A 19,139-nucleotide genomic window follows, 5' to 3' on the forward strand; every position below is an offset into this window, starting at 1 on the left:
TGTCTGTATTAATTCCTCTCTTTCTCAATGCAGTGTTAATGTACTGTAGTGTCCAGTCAGTGTGTTTGTATTTATCCCTCTATCTCTCTCAGTACAATGTTAATGTACTGTAGTGTCCAGTCAGTCTGTCTGCATTTACCCCCCTCTCTCTGAGCACTGTTAATGTACGGTCTGTATAAATGCCTCTGTCTCAGTGTAGTGTTAATGTACTGTAGTGTCCAGTCAGCATGTCTGTATAAACCCCTTTCAGTGCAGTGCAGTGCTAATATGCTGCAGTGTCCAGTCAGTATGTATCTATTAACACCTCTCTGTCAGTGCAGTGTTAATGTACTGTTATGTCCAATTATTGTCTGTATTTACCTCTCTCTCTCAGTGCATTGTTAATGTGCTGTAGTGTCCAGTCAGTGTCTATATTAACCCCTCTCTCTCAGTATAATGTTAATGCACTGTAGTGTCCAGTTATTCAGTGTGTCTGTATTAACCCCTTTCTCTCTCAGTGCAGTGTTAAAGTAAATGTAACGTGATTGTGATATTATTACAGTAGACTTACTTTTTACATGGTAGTTAGGGTTTTGACAAAGCTAAATCAGAACACCCCCTTATTCCGCTATGTTTAAACAACCCAAATTGATTGTCAGTGTACTAGTACGCATGTGTGTAGTTTAAAGCTTTTTAGATCACATGGCCTCAGCTATCAATACTTTGCTGATGATACTCAAATATACATCCATACCAAACCTGACGCTGATGTGTCTGTCTCTATTCTATTTAGTTGCATCTCCCATATAAAATCTTGGATGACTCAAAATGTCCTTCATCTTAACTGTGACAAGACTGAAGTCATGCTTATTGGCACCACCCATCAACTTTGTAAAACCAATGCTGTAACTCTATCTGTAGATAATCTTATACTTGAGCTTCAGTCTATATTGAAAAAGTTAGGGATGCTATTTGACGTTTGACCCATATGTGCAGCAAAAATATTGCTCCATTTCGCCCTATGTTATCACTAACTGTGGCTGAAAAGTGTTGTCTAATCTTGAATCGACTACTGTAATGCTGTACTCTCTGGGGATTCTAAATCCACATTGAACAAACTCCAGTATGTCCATAATTCGGCAGCCAGAATCCTGACCAGGTCTAGAAGAAGTGTTCACATTATTCCTATCCTGGAGTCCTTGCACTGGCTTCCTGTCAAGTTGCATGTCGACTTAACAATCCTCCTGCTCACCTATAAGGCTCTCCATGGCTTGGCACCTCAGTACCTGTCTGGTTTATCACCCTACTCCCCACGTCACAACCTTCACTCTTCTAATTGTGTTCTCCTATCTGTCCCCCAGTCCGTCTATAATCAATGGGTGACATGGCCTTCTCCTGTTAGCTCTGGAACTCTCTCCCCAAGGATATCAGAGAGTCACCTTCTCTAAACTCCTTCAAATCCAGATTCAAAACCTTCTTCTTTAGAAGACCCTTCATTGAACTGTTCTTTACCCCTCTGCTCCTACTGTATTTAGTACCACCATCTACTGTCTCCTCTAACTGTGTGTTCTCATCGTGCTTATTTTGTGTATTTTTTGTTGTTGGCATTCTGTAAAATGCTTTGAGAAGCCACCTTTAAAGGTGCTATATAAAATAAAGTTTTTTATTATTATTATTATAAAGATTTTATCTTGTTCTGTGTTTACAGGCTCAGAGGCCAGTGCTCTCTCTGAGGCTGGGGAAAGGGCTCCTCTTGAACAGAAGCATAGTGCGGAGGAGTGGGGCTCCAGTCTGATGCAGGAGACAGAGCTCGTTGCTCCAGAAGGGAAAAAGACTCTCAGTGAGCAGCACACAGAGAGCAGACAGATTGTTGAGGTTCTGGACTCTGTGCCCATGATGAAGATGGAGTCTGAGAGTGAGACACCTGGGCCCTTAGTATGTGATGATTTTACAAAGAAGATGAATAATCTGTACTCAAACAATATTACGCAAGTTTGTAATGAACTAGGCTGTTTCTCTGTACAAGAGCACAAAGAAGAACTGGGTGAGTTTAATCTTACAGAGCAGGACATGGATCCCCAGTTGATTGACCCTGCAGAGCAGCAGACTGATGTACCTGGTGAAGAGAACAATACTGAGTCACAGCACACTGAGAAGAGTCAGTACAGGGAGGAGCAACAGCAGCTCCTACAGGGCTTGATAATAATTAGGCCTTGTTCTGTTCAAGTGGAGAGACTGTCATTGCAGAGTCTCAAACAACCATATGATCCCTTAGTATCTGATGACTTTACACACAGGTTTAATGATCTGGTTACTGAGAAAATTGTTGAAAGTTTTAATGAACTGGAGAGTATGTCTGTTCTTCGGCAAAGAGAGGAACAACTGAATGAACTGGATGGTTTTAGTCTCAGAGAGCTGGAGAAGGAGCCCCAGATGATTCACACTGCTGAGCAGCACACTGAGGGACAAGGTGGAGAAAACAAATCTCAGTTTCAGCACACAGAGCAAGATCATTCCATGGAGCATTTTCAGAATAAGAGACCACAGCACGATCAAAGGATGAGGAAGAATCACTCAAGGCCTTGCTCAGATGGAGTGGACAAACTGCCATTATGGCACAGAGAGGAGCAGCGTTTCTGTCAGTCTAGCATTTCAAAACCCTACCAGCACCTTCACACAGGAGAGAGACCTTTCAGCTGCAGTCAGTGTGGGAAGAGTTTTAGTCGGTCACATAACTTAATAAACCACCAGCGCATTCACACAGGAGAGAGACCGTTCAGCTGCAGTCAGTGTGTGAAGAGTTTTAGTCACTTGCACAACTTAAAACGACATCAGCGCATTCACACAGGAGAGAGACCTTTCAGCTGCAGTCAGTGTGGGAAGAGTTTTAGTCGGTCAAGTAGCTTAATAGCCCACCAGCGCATTCACACAGGAGAGAGACCATTCAGCTGCAGTCAGTGTGGGAAGAGTTTTATTCGGTCAGGTGACTTAAAAACCCACCAGCGCATTCACACAGGAGAGAGACCATTCAGCTGCAATCAGTGTGGGAAGAGTTTTAGTCGGTCAAGTAGCTTAATAGCCCACCAGCGCATTCACACAGGAGAGAGACCATTCAGCTGCAGTCAGTGTGGGAAGAGTTTTATTCGGTCAGGTGATTTAAAAACCCACCAGCGCATTCACACAGGAGAGAGACCATTCAGCTGAAGTCAGCGAGGGAAGAGTTTTAGTCAGATAAGCCACTTGCAATCTCACCAGCACATTCACATAGGAGAGTAACCATTCAGGTGCAGTCAGTGTGGGAAGAGTTTTATTCAATCACATGACTTAAAAATGCACCAGCGCATTCACACAGGAGAGAGACCATTCCGCTGCAGTTAAGAGTGGGTTTTTTTTCCAGTCGGGTGACTTAAAAACACCAATCTAGTCACCAGGTCAGTTATCAGTCAAGTAAACTAAAATGTCTTTCAGTGCAAGTAGGCATGTGACATCCGAAGAAGGCTCCACAGCCGAAACATTTATTTTCTTCTCTTTTCAGCATGGAACAAACCTTTACTTTACTAAAATATCTATTAGTCACAGTCACTTTGTACTCACCCACTTTTGAGTTCATCTGGTCAATTAAATTATGACTATACTCTTATTTACGATTGACTAAAATAGAAATAGCTCTTGTCACAGAGTTTAATGTATGTGTATAATAAAATGTTTTTAGTTTTATTCAATTTTAAAATGAATGAGGTCTAAATTGAATAAATTTCATTGTCAATTGAATTGAATTCCTTATAGTCTTGGAATGTTAATTTTAGTCCTGTTTAATTTTCCAATTAAGACTGTTCTCATTGGATAAGCTTGTAATTGTGTTACAGCTTTTAACTTACCATGTTATACACAGAATGTGTATAAAACAGATTAAGATCCTTAACTGTCACTCTTAAGGAAAAAAAGTCACACATCTGATTAAATTCTACAAACAAAAGCTCAAAGTCTTTGTTGCACAATTTTTATAAAGTGTATTTTCCCCAGAGAGGATATATATCAAATACAAGAAATATTTATACAATAAAGGGTAAATAATAAAGAACAAGATATCGTATGAATTAGCAATAATTCTATAATAGTCATTTTTTTTCAATGCAACTATTGTTTTAACAAGACAAGCAATATATACAGTGCCTTCAGAAAGTATTCATGCCCCATTGTTTATAATGTTAAAATGAAATTAAATATTTATAGTTCTGAAGTCATCTATTAAATAAAAATGGAAAATTACTTAATTGATAAGTATTCATTCCCTTTGTTTTAACAACCTAATTTGGGTCAATTATCTTGAGAGGTCACACTAAATTATGTTAACAAGGTACACCTGTGTTCCTTTCAAGTTCACCGGTGTTCACTTGCTCGATAAATTAATAAATATCACTGACTGTGAGGTCTCACAACTAAAACAGCAGATCAGATCAGTCCTGCTGTCATGAGGACCAAGGAGCTGCCTGTGGAGCTTTGAGATAAAGTTGTTAGGAGGAGAAAAGCTGGAGAAGGTTATAAAAAGATTGGCAAAGCTTTGAATCTTCCTAGGAGCCCCGTGAAGTCCATTGTAACTGAAGTGGGACATGTGTATATATCTCACTTATCCAGCATCACAGTATCACCACTTAAGCACACTGTGAGAGGTGTTGATGGGGTCTGTTAATCTAGCCTCAAAGAAAAGTTAAACTAAGATGCCATAAAGCTGACCTGCTTAAGCAGCCCCAGTGGCTTAATGCTACATAATAAAAAACAGGAACAACACCCACAAACAGGATAAACCAGACCAATGTCTGCTGCATATCAAAGGACAGAACCTAGAGCAAGACAGAGTAGGACAAGAAGTAATTACATATCAAAGAACAGGACAAGCACTCAGGTGGTGAAACAAACTTTCTTCTGACTGTATATAAGAACTGGGAAACCCTTGCGGTTTGTCTGTTCTGTGGGGCAGACCCAGCACGCATTGTCAGACTTATTGAGCTCAATAAAACTGAATCTGCACAAGACCGTGTCCTGCTCCTCTGATGAAGAATTTCCCACAACAGTTGGCGTAGTCGACAGGATTCTCCAAGTCTTCGGTAATTCCCAGACAGCACACAGGGTGAGTATATTTTTTATGTTACCACACAATTAGGTTGCCGAAAAGGAAGGACCGGAAACATACAGAGAATATAAAGAATCATTAATAGGGAAAAGAGTAAGGACACGCCTCTGAGATTCAGGGTAAAAATCCCTTAACCGAGACAAGACACAATTCCTCTGAGCTTGGTTTTGAAACCAAGACAAGACGTGGTTCCTCTGAGCTCTGGGCGGGTCTCTAAACCAGGGAGCTTTCCCCCTGGGGCGAAGCAAAGTCCCTAAACGGAACAAGGTGAGCTAAGCGACGATATTGTGCCAGCAAGATTCCCTCTGAGTCCAGACAGGCACCCCTAAGGAAGCTAAGGTTAATAATATTATTAAGATTATATTATTAACAATATAAGTATAGACCAGTTGTGCTAGCAGGTTAATCACCAGTGACTGCTGAACTGAGTGTTCAGTTGGCCCTGTACGCTAACACCAGACTCATATTCACTGACTGCTTCACAAGGGTACTTGTAAGTGTGCTGGCAGCTCCGCTGGCAGCACTGATAAATCTGGAGATGGTATCTAGTCCAGATAAAAAATCTCAGGGTCGTGGGTTGGAGCTTGACCTTGGGCAAGGTGTATTTTCTGAGTGAAAGAAAGCTCCCCTTCATCCTTGACCAATTTACATTTTATTGGTACCTACCACAAATCGATAATCAAGGTCCATCTGAACATTACCTAAAAGCAAATGTCTTTCCGTGTTTGAGTATCTAAATTACGGAAGCCAATGCTGCCATCAAGGAAAAAAATCCTGAGTTATGTAGTTTTGAGACTCTAAATATCGGACATTCAGTTTGAAGTGGTACAATGGATTCCAGGGCACATTAGTTCTTTATTCAGGATATATATGAGTGTGCTAATGGTTAAAACTGTGTTTACATGAGGTACAAACGGTAACCTTTTCATTCCGAGAAGAAAGTCAGTCTGTGCGTATTTCTCAGCGTGCGCAGTGTCAGGAACACTAAACCCACAGTGACAGCAAACCTATCGATAGCCTGTAGGTACTGCCATTGCAAATGTAACAGGTTGTTCATACACACATATGATATCATTTCTATCTCGTAATTAGGAGATAATTTGGTATTTCTTAATTAAGAGAACTCTTAATTAGAAACTCCTTGGTGGCAACAAAACACTTCCACAATAAATCATATGCTCTTCTTTCAAAATAGCTGGACCAGGCACTTGGACACAGATAAACACAGGGATTTAAAATTCAGGAATATGAATGGTCAATTGCTTACAGTTGGGTTTTTTATGTTTCGTATTTAGCGATTTGTGTATCAATCTTTTAACAATTCATTAAAATGCTAACAATATGTAAAATAAAAACAACAGCACCGATAAATGCTGGGGAGACGGGTAGTTTTTTGTTTTTTTTTACAATCAGATTCCAATCTCTAATGCTGTGTGTGAGAGCTTGTAATGTAACTTTCCTTTTCTCACATTTTCTGACAACTATTCAAAAGGGGCACCCTGTCAACTCCTAATACTTTTTAAAAAGTCTGCCTGCATGTTTGATTTTTGTCGTTTTATTTAGAAAAAGTTCAATATTGATCATAACTAAAGAAAATTAGGATCACGAATAAAAAAAGGGGCTAAAGATATGAGTCGCTCTTGAATCAGAGCTGGGTGACATGGGCTTCTGTTCTGATATAGTTGTACGAGAAGCAGGAGGAATCACTTCTCTCCTATGGAGCATGAGCTGAATCAGGAGGGAGACATTTCCAATACTCGTGCATATGTCAACGTTTGACCTACATCGTAAAACTAAAACTAAATTAAAAACTAACATTAAGTTGTCAGAGACATTCATTTATATACGAACAAGAGACAAAGTAATAATTCTACATTAACTTGTCCTACACTGATCAGACTAATTGAAATGTATGGATGCCCGTTTCCGCCAGGGAGTAAAAAAAAACGCGCTATGATATCTCAGGATTCCGACTTAGTAACTCAGAATTCCAACTTTATATCTCAGAATTGCAAATTAAAAACTCAGAATTGCGACTTTATATCTCGTAATTTTGACTTTATATCTCACATTCGCGATTTCGAAATAGCCCATATTTCATTGTCTGTCCTTTCGTTATTGTAACGGATTCGGGTTCTAAGGGCTTGTGCCCTCACCACTCCCACCCTAGTTCGTGCCTCACTGCATTGCCTCGAACCCAGGTCTTGCCAGCTGAGCTTAAGAACACTTTCTTTAGCCCCGGCGGCCAGCATCCCTGTTATGCGCAGGGGAGGGCGGTGCCATCACCACACTGCAACCAGATCGTACAAATTGTATGTTGCAAAGGAACAAGTAATAGGTTTATTCAATGCTGAAAAAAAAGAAAGAAAACACAACGATCATAGGATCTATAGGCCTGAAGACTTGATAAAAATCAAATTAATTACACTAATTTTTATGGAATCCCATTTCTGCCGTGAGGCTTCCATAGTACCCGGATGGAATAGCGGCTTTAAAAAAAAATATTTAAACACCAAAAATACAAAAACGGACACAGAATATGAAATAAGATACAGAAGCGGCGAGGGCACAAGCCCTAGAACCTGAATTCATTACAATAACAAAAGAACAGACAATGAAATATGGGCTATTTCAAAGTCGCAAATGTGAGATATAAAGTCAGAATTCTGAGTGTTTAAGTCGCAATTACGAGATATAAATTCGGAATTCTAATGTTTCTAAGTCGCAATTCTGAGATACCATAGTTTTTTTTTTTACTCCCTGGTGGAAACGGGCTTCCATAGGTTCTCAGTGTTGCGAAGCAAAAGCAATCTGAAAAATCAGACAAATTATTATCAGATCATGTCAAAAGCTGATCAGTATTTTTTTAACTGGGAAGCAAAGAAATGCTTGTATTACACATTTTAATATGACATGCAAAAATGAAAAATAGTAAAATATATTTTAATTGCGTTACATGTTGATAGAACAGCCCCCTCGATAAAGGAAAGTGTGGACGGATGTGTCACATTTTCCGTACTCTATCTGACAGCGAGTTTAACACACTGTCCTCGGAAATTAGAAACGAACAATAAATTAATCTGAGCCAAATCTACTTGTCTGGGTGATTTTATTCTGTCTAAATTGCCTGGAACTCCTCCACTGAGGTCAGATACACACGGTGTTCAGGCGGCTTCACGGAGTCCTGCCTCATACTGGAAGCAGGTTCTAATTAGACGCTGAGAACAATCCGGGTCTCTGTGTGTAATTGATTGTGTTGATTGAGCGGTAGTGTGACCAGGTTTATGGTAGCAGGTCCTGCCAGTGTAAAAACCTAGTCACTGCGTTCATACTTTATGCTCTCTTGCTTCAACACAGTTTGGTGGTTTACTTGTCTTACTCCTGTAGCAGTTTGCCGGGATGTCAATTTGGCGATGCGCTCATTTTCTTTGTGCTGTGCCCGCACTGATCTCTGCCGGGCCGGCTGGCTGGGACTCTCAGGAATTAGCGCTCCAGGCCAACTTCCCGGCTCTCGAAGACGCAGCCCAGTCGGAGGACTTGAGCCTGGCAGATGCGCCCTCCGAAGACCTGTCTGCAAGCGAGAACAACTCGCAGTCCTCGGCTCCCGACCACCGCTGCCTTCCCGTGTCCAGAGACGCGCACTCGCCCTACTTCAACAAGGAGAAGATGAACCCCGAAGCTGGCAGCCGGCCCTTACCCGCCTACGTCAAGAGCGTCCTGTTCCCTCCCCAGCGAGGGCGGCAGCCGGCTCACCCGGCCATCGGGGGCACCCGAGGAGTGGCTGTGTGGTGCGACTCCAGCAGGATGTACGTGAGGGTCAGTGGGAGTGATAATGAGCTCAATCCAGCTCCCAACAGAATCCATTCTGGTTTGTTTACTGTCAGACCATGCGTCTAAGGCTCTTTGGATTCCAACGTGAACAAAAGAACAAAAACAACTGCTCACATCGTGTGATTTCTACTAGAGGAAGGGAAGATATCACCTTAGAAAAAATCAGAACTTAATATTTGGATCTGGAGCCCCAAACTTATCAAATTATTAAAATATCAGATTGTGTTTCTGTAACATTTCGTGCACAATACGCCATATTTAACAAAAAAACAACAGTCACAACGAGGCCTTTACACGCAGCCTGGGGTATTTTCCCCTTTTATATTTTTGCCACTTCATATCGAACCTGTTATTTTCCCAGAAGTGAACAGTAGCTTGTACTTAAAAAAATGTACAATTCACCGCTGCTATAAACAGATGTGTGCCTTGTTTGCCTTTGTAAGCATTTGTTTATAAAATAAGTTCACAATACGTTAAAAACACAAAAAGCACAAACTTAATAATACAACGATACAAAATCAAAACCAAATCATAAAGCCAATTAAGTACCTATCCTTTGAAAACAGAGAACACCTTTATATACAATAAAAATGTGACATTTGTATCTACTTTTGAATTACTATACAAAGTAGACAGAATAGTCCCTGAATTCAAAGATCAGATCTTGGCCAAAACAAGACAATCAGACATGAGCTGAATTCGGAACAAGAGCCTCTGCTTCGTCGTTTATTGAGCTTTTGATCAAAGTCTGTGTGAAAAAGATTGGCTATTTTAACTCTTTGATTGAAGTACACAAAAAGCACCTTCCTTCGAGCTGGAGTCAAACCAACGACCTAAGGATTCCCCCATTTCCGCTGCAGTCCTCCGCTCTACCATCTGAGCTATTGAAGGGATAGCAGGTATTGCTTTCTGGATCTCAATGATCTTGAAGACACGCCCATGTAGAGCAGCATGTGATGATTTGTACTATAAAAGACCAAGTGCTCAAAGTGACATTTACCGTTTACAGTTTTCATCTCAGGCGCAGTTTTAGAAAGCAAAGATGGAGCAGTTGTGTTGAATCATTCTGCAGTAGCTGTGAGTAGAGTGGTGCAGCGGAAGCGTGCCGGGCCCATAACCCAGAGGTTGAGGGATTGAAACCATCCTCTACTATGTGCATTTTTACGCACGATTGATAATTAAACTGTTTTTTTCCTCTCGTGTGTGTGATTTCTTGATGTCACACTTGCGGTACTCTTTAATCTTTACCAATAGCAGATGCCCAAATGTATCTTTGGTTGTTCTGAGATCCTTGATAGTTTCCTCAAATCCTTCAAATGAACATCCATATCAAAGCAATTATGTTTATATATATTACAATTAAGGTACATATTAAAAATATAAATGCACATTTGTATAATGCTCATTTAATAAGTATTGTCAAGGATTGTCAAGTTCTCCAACAAATCTGTGTTCTTATTTTAAAATATTTTTGCTAAGGATACAATGGGTGTATAAATGTATTCTCCAGAGTGCCAATTGAAGATACAATTCCACACGTGAAAATGGTTTTCTTGGACATTGACTTAAGTACTTTATCGTTTACTTGTTGTAGTTCCACACGAGTAAACCACGCACATTTCCAACAAAGTTCAAGAGGGTTAAGGTTTTGCGTAGAAATCCCATCAATTTCTTGTGGAGATAATCTGAAGCACATTCCTGAGTGTGCTTGAACCACCAGCCCTTTGTTTAACAGCTGCACAGAGACACACTCCCATTGCTTTTCACCATTCATATGTTTGTAGTTAAAATAAAATACTGGCATTTTCCTTCCAGCAGGCAGTATTTCTTCTGCACTGACCAAGTGTAACCAAGAACTTCATTTCATCTTTCGCAGGCTGTAATCTACAGAAAAGGAAGTGAATACTTGTATTAAGCTAAATTAAGCCGACTGAGATGCACTGCCGTTGTTTTTCTCCACTTTTCGTTAAAAGGATAAAAAAATCACTGGCATTTACTTGCAGTATTTCTTCTGTCCTGCTAAGGAAGATTTGTATTTTATCTTGTAGAAATTTTATGAATTTCCTGAAGTTCGGAAACAGCTTGTTCCAGAAAGGAAATGAACACTTGTTTCAAAGTAAATCAAGACGTATATCTCTCTCGTTGCGTGTGCTCTTATCTGTCTAACCCTTATCTGTCCATCTCTCTCCTCTTCTCTCTGGCAATCTGTGCAGAGTATCTGAAGGGGATGTACAGATGCAGCCATTCAAAGTGCGCGGTACAGACACCGCAGTACAGATACCGCAGGTAAGATGACACGCGATACCGCGGTGCGTGATTGGTTGACCGACAGGGGCACTCGTGGTCTGTTGGTCTGTCGTAGAAAGACTTACTGTACTGTAAACGTCTTTACTGTGCCCGTTGTAGATATTGAATTTTACCACTGAAGGGAAATCTTAGTAGCTGAGCATAAAAAGAATAGGAGCATACTGTAACGCGTGTGAAGGCCATAAACGATATTAATTTTGGAACGTAAACATACAGTATATGGCTGGTCTTGGTACTTTAAAGAAAAAAATACGCACCAGTATTCCATTTCTCCCTAAACATTGTAAGCTTCGAAGTCTTTAACTAACGTGATGCCGGAGTCAACAAGCATACTTTTAGAATTTGATTAAAAGGGAATATAATATGGAATCGCGTATCTAAAGAATTTAATAACGGTATGATTATATCCGTGTACTGCGGCAGGACTGTGTAAGGCTGTTTCGCCTACCTGATCATGCGCGCTGTCTTGTAGCCTACTGGTCTAGGTGCGTGACTACCATCTGACAGGTTGTGTGTTCGAATCCAGCTGGTGCTGGACTTTATTTTTATTTATTTATTTTTTAATCGCGTAACATAAACATATTACCGTATGCAAACTGTACTGTATACAGTATGTATATGTATATTTAATGTCTTAACTGTGCCCGTTTAATTGAATTTAAAAAAAATATTTAACACGAACATTAAGCTGTTTACATGTTCCGCCTGAGAACAGTCACCCGTTGCTACCCAACGCAGAATGGTGATTGGCTGACACCATCTGACACCCCTCTGATTGGAGAAAAAAGACGTGCTGGTGTGCTATACCAGGAAGAGGATTTCTTTCAATTCTAAACGTGTATTTTAAAAGTTTAAGAAGTAAAAACCTTACAGCGTACACAGATTTCTAAACTGATCAGGATCGTTATCTTTGTCTCATGCATAATAATGTTCACCGCTCTGTCCAGCAAATTAATAATAAACTTTATTTTATATAGCTTTTTAAACGAATAAGTAATTAGATTGCTCATAAACCTAATCACTTGCTTTTTCTTTTTATTTAGGCTCAGATTTCAACTATAGATCGTATTATTAATAACCATAATAACAACCAACCAACAAAAACAACCATATAAACATAATACCAACCAAAAACATAGATAACAACCACAATACAAAATCAAATAATCAAACCATTTTACACTCGCACAGTCCTCCAATTATCATAATCCCGCCCCTTATGCAAAACCAAACCTTCCTCCCATCCCAGTTTATCCTGTTTATCATAAACAAAATCCACCTCAATTTTCAACATAAAGCATTACACAAAATCAATACCTCAACACTCCATACTCAACAACGATAATTCACAAACAGCCAGAACATGTAACTACACATTCCCAAACATACCTACTTTCCATAGCCCCGCCCCTTATGCAAAACCAACATCCCTCCCCTGTTCTCTCTCTCCCCTGGCGGTTGTAATTGTTTTTATTCTCAAATAAATTTTAGCAAAGTCATGTATTTTAAAAATCTTAAGATTTTTCTATGTATGTCTTTATTTAGTGGTTTCATTAGTGACAAAGGCTAAACTTTCTTGGAAAAATGTCTTTTATGTAAACCATGTTTGCTATTAATTCATTCAGGGCTAAAATATGTTCATTGTCTTCTAATGAAAGAAGGGTTCCTTTCGCCGTAGTCGGGAGCCTAGCCTTTAACTAGTAAGTACTGTATTTACTGGGTTTTTGAGGGGGGGTGTCTTTCGCTGGAAATCTCGCCTCCTACTTTGAAAATACCCGTGAAACCGGTTCAATTCGTCACAGCCAGCACTCCTGCAGAGAGTTGGGTTGTACTTGCAGTGTATACAGTACACGCGTTATGCTCTTCGTTAATGTCTGTGAAGTTTTATTTAATCTCTGAGCCATACTGATTCTTCTGGAAGCACACCAGTATTCCACTTTCTCCCTAAACATTTTTAGGATCAGAGTCTTACATGTGGTAATTTCGAAAACGTTTGTACGTGCTCCTTCTTACCATGTTACTGTTTACCGTTACTGACCATATTAAGTTTAAGTGCCTGTGGGCACTTTTCCTGTCCGTGGGGGGTGGACCGTCTTTCATTAGAAGGTTAGTCTGTTCTACTCTGAGAATGTAGGGGGGGTGGGAAGTGCCCGCGGTCATTTAATTAGTATTAAAATCTTAGTTATCTTTCTAGTTCACAGGTTTGCATGCATAATTTAATTTTGAAAGCCACTGAGACATCAGGTACTACTGTTGTATTTATGAAAAAGAAACAAAACAAAAAACATACTAACAACTGTGCCATCCTACTCCTTAGTTAATACATTTTATTATTCATAAACAGTTAACATTGTTAGCAAAATATTTTGAATTATATTTAACCCTATTTTTTCTTTAGTTTTGTATTTAACTTATTATATGATAGTCAGACTTAATGTATATTAATGTATATTTGAACAATGAAAATATATTTTTACAAGATTTTACATTAAGCACTTAAAATTAATATGGTTAATAATAGTAAACTGTAACATGCTGTAACAAGATCGGTTAAGCTGCGAAGAAAATCCTTTCAGAGAAAATGTTTCAGGTATGAAGAACAAACCTGAGCAGAAGACCCTCACACCTGAAGAGTGCTGGCTGTGACGAATTAAACCGGTTTTACAGTTCAATCACAGATTGGGATTCAGTAAAGTAACACACAGCGCCACTGGATTTGATAATACTGTACCTTACCAAAATCCGCAATATGGAAACAGAACCTGTGTAATTGTTGATAGATGATGTACTCGTAACATTTTTTCAAGACGAACTACAACATTTAAAAAATGACTTGTATGTACTTGATATCTCTAATCAATCCACGGGTTCCAGCACAAAACGAAACTAAAACGCATACCGTTTAGCGCTTCTTATTAGTTGCTCAAAAGTAATTTGACCGTATGAAATGCATAATATAAACCTAGAAACATATACGTGAGCAGTACTTAAGCACTGTAGTATCGGTGTTAAGACATACCTCTCAAATACTGTAAATCAAGTTAAAAATATCTCAAGACCGATTCTGGTCGTAATGAAACCATGTTTCGTATATGTTTTCTTTTTCATCTTGAAATAACTCATTTCTAAATACCTTTTTCACTGTTAACATCTTGTAGCAACTTTGCGACAAAATATACACTCTGACAGTTCACCCTGCTACCAACATTAAATAAAACAAATCTTAAGATTTCTATATTTATGTCTTTATTTAGTGGTTTCATTCGAAGCTTACAATGTTTAGGGAGAAATGGAATACTGGTGCGTATTTTTTTCTTTAAAGTACCGAGACCAGCCATATACTGTATGTTTATGTTAAGATTTCCCTTCAGTGGTAAAATTAGATATGAATATTCAATACTTAAACGGGCACAGTTAAGACATTAAATATACATATACATATTGTATACAGTACAGTTTGCATACGGTAATATGTTTATGTTACGCGATTAAAAAATAAATAAATAAAACTGGAAGGTCCAGCACCACCATTATGTTTATATGGTTGTTTTTGTTGGTTGGTTGTTATTATGGTTATTAATAATACGATCTATAGTTGAAATCTGAGCCTAAATAAAAAGAAAAAGCAAGTGATTAGGTTTATGAGCAATCTAATTACTTATTCGTTTAAAAAGCTATATAAAATAAAGTTTATTATTAATTTGCTGGACAGAGCGGTGAACATTATTATGCATGAGACAAATATAACGATCCTGATCAGTTTAGAAATCTGTGTACGCTGTAAGGTTTTTACTTCTTAAACTTTTAAAATACACGTTTAGAATTGAAAGAAATCCTCTTCCTGGTATAGCACACCAGCACGTCTTTTTTCTCCAATCAGAGGGGTGTCAGATGGTGTCAGCCAATCACCATTCTGCGTTGGGTAGCAACGGGTGACTGTTCTCAGGCGGAACATGTAAACAGCTTAATGTTCGTGTTAATTTTTTTTTAATTCAATTAAACGGGCACAGTTAAGACATTAAATATACATATACATACTGTATACAGTACAGTTTGCATACGGTAATATGTTTATGTTACGCGATTAAAAAATAAATAAATAAAAATAAAGTCCAGCACCAGCTGGATTCGAACACACAACCTGGCAGCTGGTAATCAGGCACCTACACCAGTAGGCTACAAGACAGCTCGCATAATCAGTCAGGCGAAACAGCCTTACACAGTCCTGCTGCAGTACACGGATATAATCATACCGTTATTAAATTCTTTAGATACGCGATTCCATATTATATTCCCTTTTAATCAAATTCTAAAAGTATGCTTGTTGACTCCGGTATCACGTTAGTTAAAGACTTCGAAGCCTACAATGTTTAGGGAGAAATGGAATACCGGTGTGTATTTTTCCTTGTGATATTTTAAGCTCTAGTTGAATGATAGGTGTCGCATTTTAAATCATTTTCGTAGCTAGAAATTATGAAACGCCCTGTTAAAAGCAAGGAAGTTTTTATGCCCCGTTGAAGTAAAACAAAATGCCTGACAAAGTATGGCTTGGACAGATTCCAAGTGCTTGTACAAATGTGCTAAAGAAATTATACTTTGAGTATACAGCTTGTCCAAAGTCATCCATTATCAATACTATTAGTAATATCTTCAGTAAAGGCTTTGATGCATAAATATTTCTGATGAAGGTAGGTTGTGTACTTCTGTCCAACTGAGCAATCTTGCTTTCATAATATATACAAACATTTTAATGACTGATGATTAACATGCTGTAATACACAGTTCAAAATTAAAGGCTCAAATGCTGTACATGAGAGGTTAAGCTCCCCCTTTACAAGGCGACGCCGGATAGTTAGTCACGTGACACACGTGATACCGCGTGATACTGCGTGATACTGTGACACGCCCACCGCGGTATGCCGCGAAATACCTCACCCATTTTGAATGGCTGCATCTGTAACACCACTTGGCAATGAAGAAAAATTCTCAGAGGCAGAATAAAAAATATTATTCTCTTCTAAGTCAGATTCACAGCTCAGACTCACACTTGGACAGAAGTTCATCTCCATACTGTTCTCTATCCTGACAACCCAGAACCAGAGTATATTCAGGCAATCAGTGCTGCTACATGAATAATATCAGACAGAACAGCCTAGACTCAGGTCTAATCTCTGGGCTCAGGGGTCACTGATCTGGTAGCTGTGGGCTCTGTTCCAGGTCAGAAGCAAGAAGATTCTATTAACCCTTTCCAGGACCTCAAGGCATTCAGTATTACTGTACTTTCTTTACTGTATATCAGCCTCCAAACACGTTTTACAAATGTTTTATAACACACGTGAGTGTGGAATTACCTTAGTTTTTATGTAATAAACACCAGTAGTGACACTCTGGTCAGTATATTGATTATTAGTAGTTGATGATCCGATGGTCATGTCTACAATAGTGACTAGTTGACCAGTCTGTAGCTCTGAGCAGTGGAACTTGGATCACACAGAAGATTCCACACCAGCCCTGGGATTCAGCTGGTCTCACAAGTGTCTAACAGTCTTCTAAATTTATAATTAGATTAATTATTGTAACAGTTACACAGTTAATGTAAACCATCAGACTACCTGTGGAACTGAGAGCAGGCTGGAAATGAAGCCAGGATACACATTTTAACCTCCAGGAACAGGAGTCTGTTCCTCCTGGCTCCTATACTCTAATGATTCGTTTAAAACATTAAAAAATTATTACAGGGACTTGTGCTCGTTCTCTACTGCTCCACACGGGTACGCTTTGTAACATTAATCTGCGAAGTAAACTATTTTTTTTCCTGTTTAATGAATTTCATTCCTTGGTTTGTCGCTCTCCTTTTGCAACTGTTATGATTCGCTTCTCTTCACAACCCGGTGCATTCTTTTTTTTTTTTTTGGGGGGGGGGGGGTGTTATATGTGTAAGAAAAGCCCCCCGGGCTCCGGACAGGAGTCTCCACTGGCTGAGGCGCTCTGCTCCATCAGAAAGAGCGCTGTGACGTCACAGACACCAGCAAGAGCTCCGGGATCAGAGAGCGACCGCGGGAGGCGGGTGGGGTGCACGGAGGAGAGTTATTGATCACTTATCTATCGACAACCAATTAATTCACCTGAAGAACCGTAGAATTAACGATTAACTTCACCGATTGGTGAGTACTGATTCTTTTTCCGTTCTTGACCATGTTTTAAATATCTAGAAAACAGTCAAAAAAGACTGTATCGATCAATTACCATAGTGCGTTTAGTATTAAAAATGTTCAAACTGAAATTAAACAATAATTATTCATATTATTATTTACGTAACTGTATCCTAAGTTGATAAATGTATGTAAGTAACAGTTTACATGCATTTTTTCCAGTGTTTATAAATCATAAATATGGTAACCACGCCGACAGGCGCCATGTCATTGTATGCATCTAGGTGTCTCGCTTTTGTCACAAAGAGTGATGTGACGTCATGGGTAGCAGCTAGTACTAATCCTAGTGTATTCATGTTAATATTAATGAGAGTACAACTGGTCGTTTTAATGCTAGTGTTCATGTGAGTATTAATGATGATAGCGCTACTGATAGTTTTAGTTTTAATGTTCATATTCATGTTAATATTAATTATAATTATATTGTTTCTGTTAAGAGTATTAACAGTAGTAGTACTGTTAGTTTTAATGATAGCATTACTGTTATTATAAGTAGTTTGTGTCAGTGGTAGTGATAATGATAGTGTATGTATTAGTGATAGTGTTACTGTTGTAATATGAGTAGTATTTGTGTTAATGGACAGATAGCCCTCCTGCACATCAAACAGTCCGAGTGACTGTTAGTGTCAGTTAGTGTTTACTGACCATTGACAATATACAACTATTTCTTAGGGCCAAGTTAAGTAAGCGAAAGTGTTCAAAAATCCTTTTGCCCTGTTCTGAGGGCCTGTCCACATCCTATTCCATAATGTAATTATATATAATATAATACCTTACAACAGTGACCATTTCCTTACTAACTGCATGCGTTGTACATCAGCACATAGCAGCACATTGTCACAATGTATTATCAATTTTAAATTACAACCATAATATCGACAACATTAATAAACGCATATATTATTGAAATTGAAAACAAATCTAACACAGCATCTTTTCCAGTTATATACCAAAATGCATTGCTGATATTCATTGGTCGCCATTTTGGTTAAATACTGTCACGTTTTTCAACAAAGGAGAAATCTGCAAAAATCTCAGCAATCCTCTTTTCACGAGTAAGTATAAATAATAATCATACTATTTTAATGCATCAGGTCTTACTTAATATTACTTTGATGAAAAATAGTATGTTAATAAGCAATAAATGACACATAAAAATAGTGTGAAGGTGAAGATCACACAAAATCAACTACAAATGTGGGAATTTTAAATTTTTAAGATTATAAATTACATGTAGCACATTAGCAACACTACAGTAATGCTAATATAACAATAGCGTAAGAAAATCCTGACCTTATTCCTTTCAAATGCTGATACAAGATGTGAATGATTTCAGAGTTTCAGAAGCAGGTATTGAGTCTCCTGACAGAGATCAGAGATGAATTGAGGCGTGTGGGAAAGTGTACAGAATTGGTGAACTCCCAATTCCACATCAAAAGGCTGAGCACAATGGAAGAGAGAGAAATGCTTTGCTGCAGAAGCGCCACGTTGCCTAATGTTGCCTAAACGGATCGCGGAAATCAAATATTCGGATCGATTTAGAGTGTGCTTTACAGCCTTTGTTTAATATTTTAAATTGTTTAAAGTGTGTACTGTGTGCTACGTTAAGGACTAGCTATTGCGGTAGAATATGGAGGTCATCTCCAGCTCTGAGCTCAACTGCAACAACAAGTCCTGCT

General features: G+C 38.8%; 1 protein-coding gene and 1 pseudogene across 1 annotated transcript in view; one reads left to right on the top strand and one right to left on the bottom strand.

Moving 5' to 3' along the window:
- LOC102695046 (zinc finger protein 721-like) overlaps positions 1–19,139 on the bottom strand; it is a 1,154,024-nt pseudogene that overhangs the window by 388,850 nt on the left and 746,035 nt on the right.
- The window catches only part of LOC138242831 (zona pellucida sperm-binding protein 3-like), a 496,704-nt gene continuing 481,927 nt past the window's right edge, over positions 4,363–19,139 (top strand). The window contains exon 1 of the mRNA XM_069198398.1: positions 4,363–5,107. The gene's annotated coding sequence lies outside the window, so the exon portion shown is untranslated. The remainder of the gene's footprint in view (positions 5,108–19,139) is intronic.

This window comes from Lepisosteus oculatus, chromosome 14, assembly GCF_040954835.1.
Source record: "Lepisosteus oculatus isolate fLepOcu1 chromosome 14, fLepOcu1.hap2, whole genome shotgun sequence".
Taxonomy (NCBI): Eukaryota; Metazoa; Chordata; class Actinopteri; order Semionotiformes; family Lepisosteidae; genus Lepisosteus; species Lepisosteus oculatus.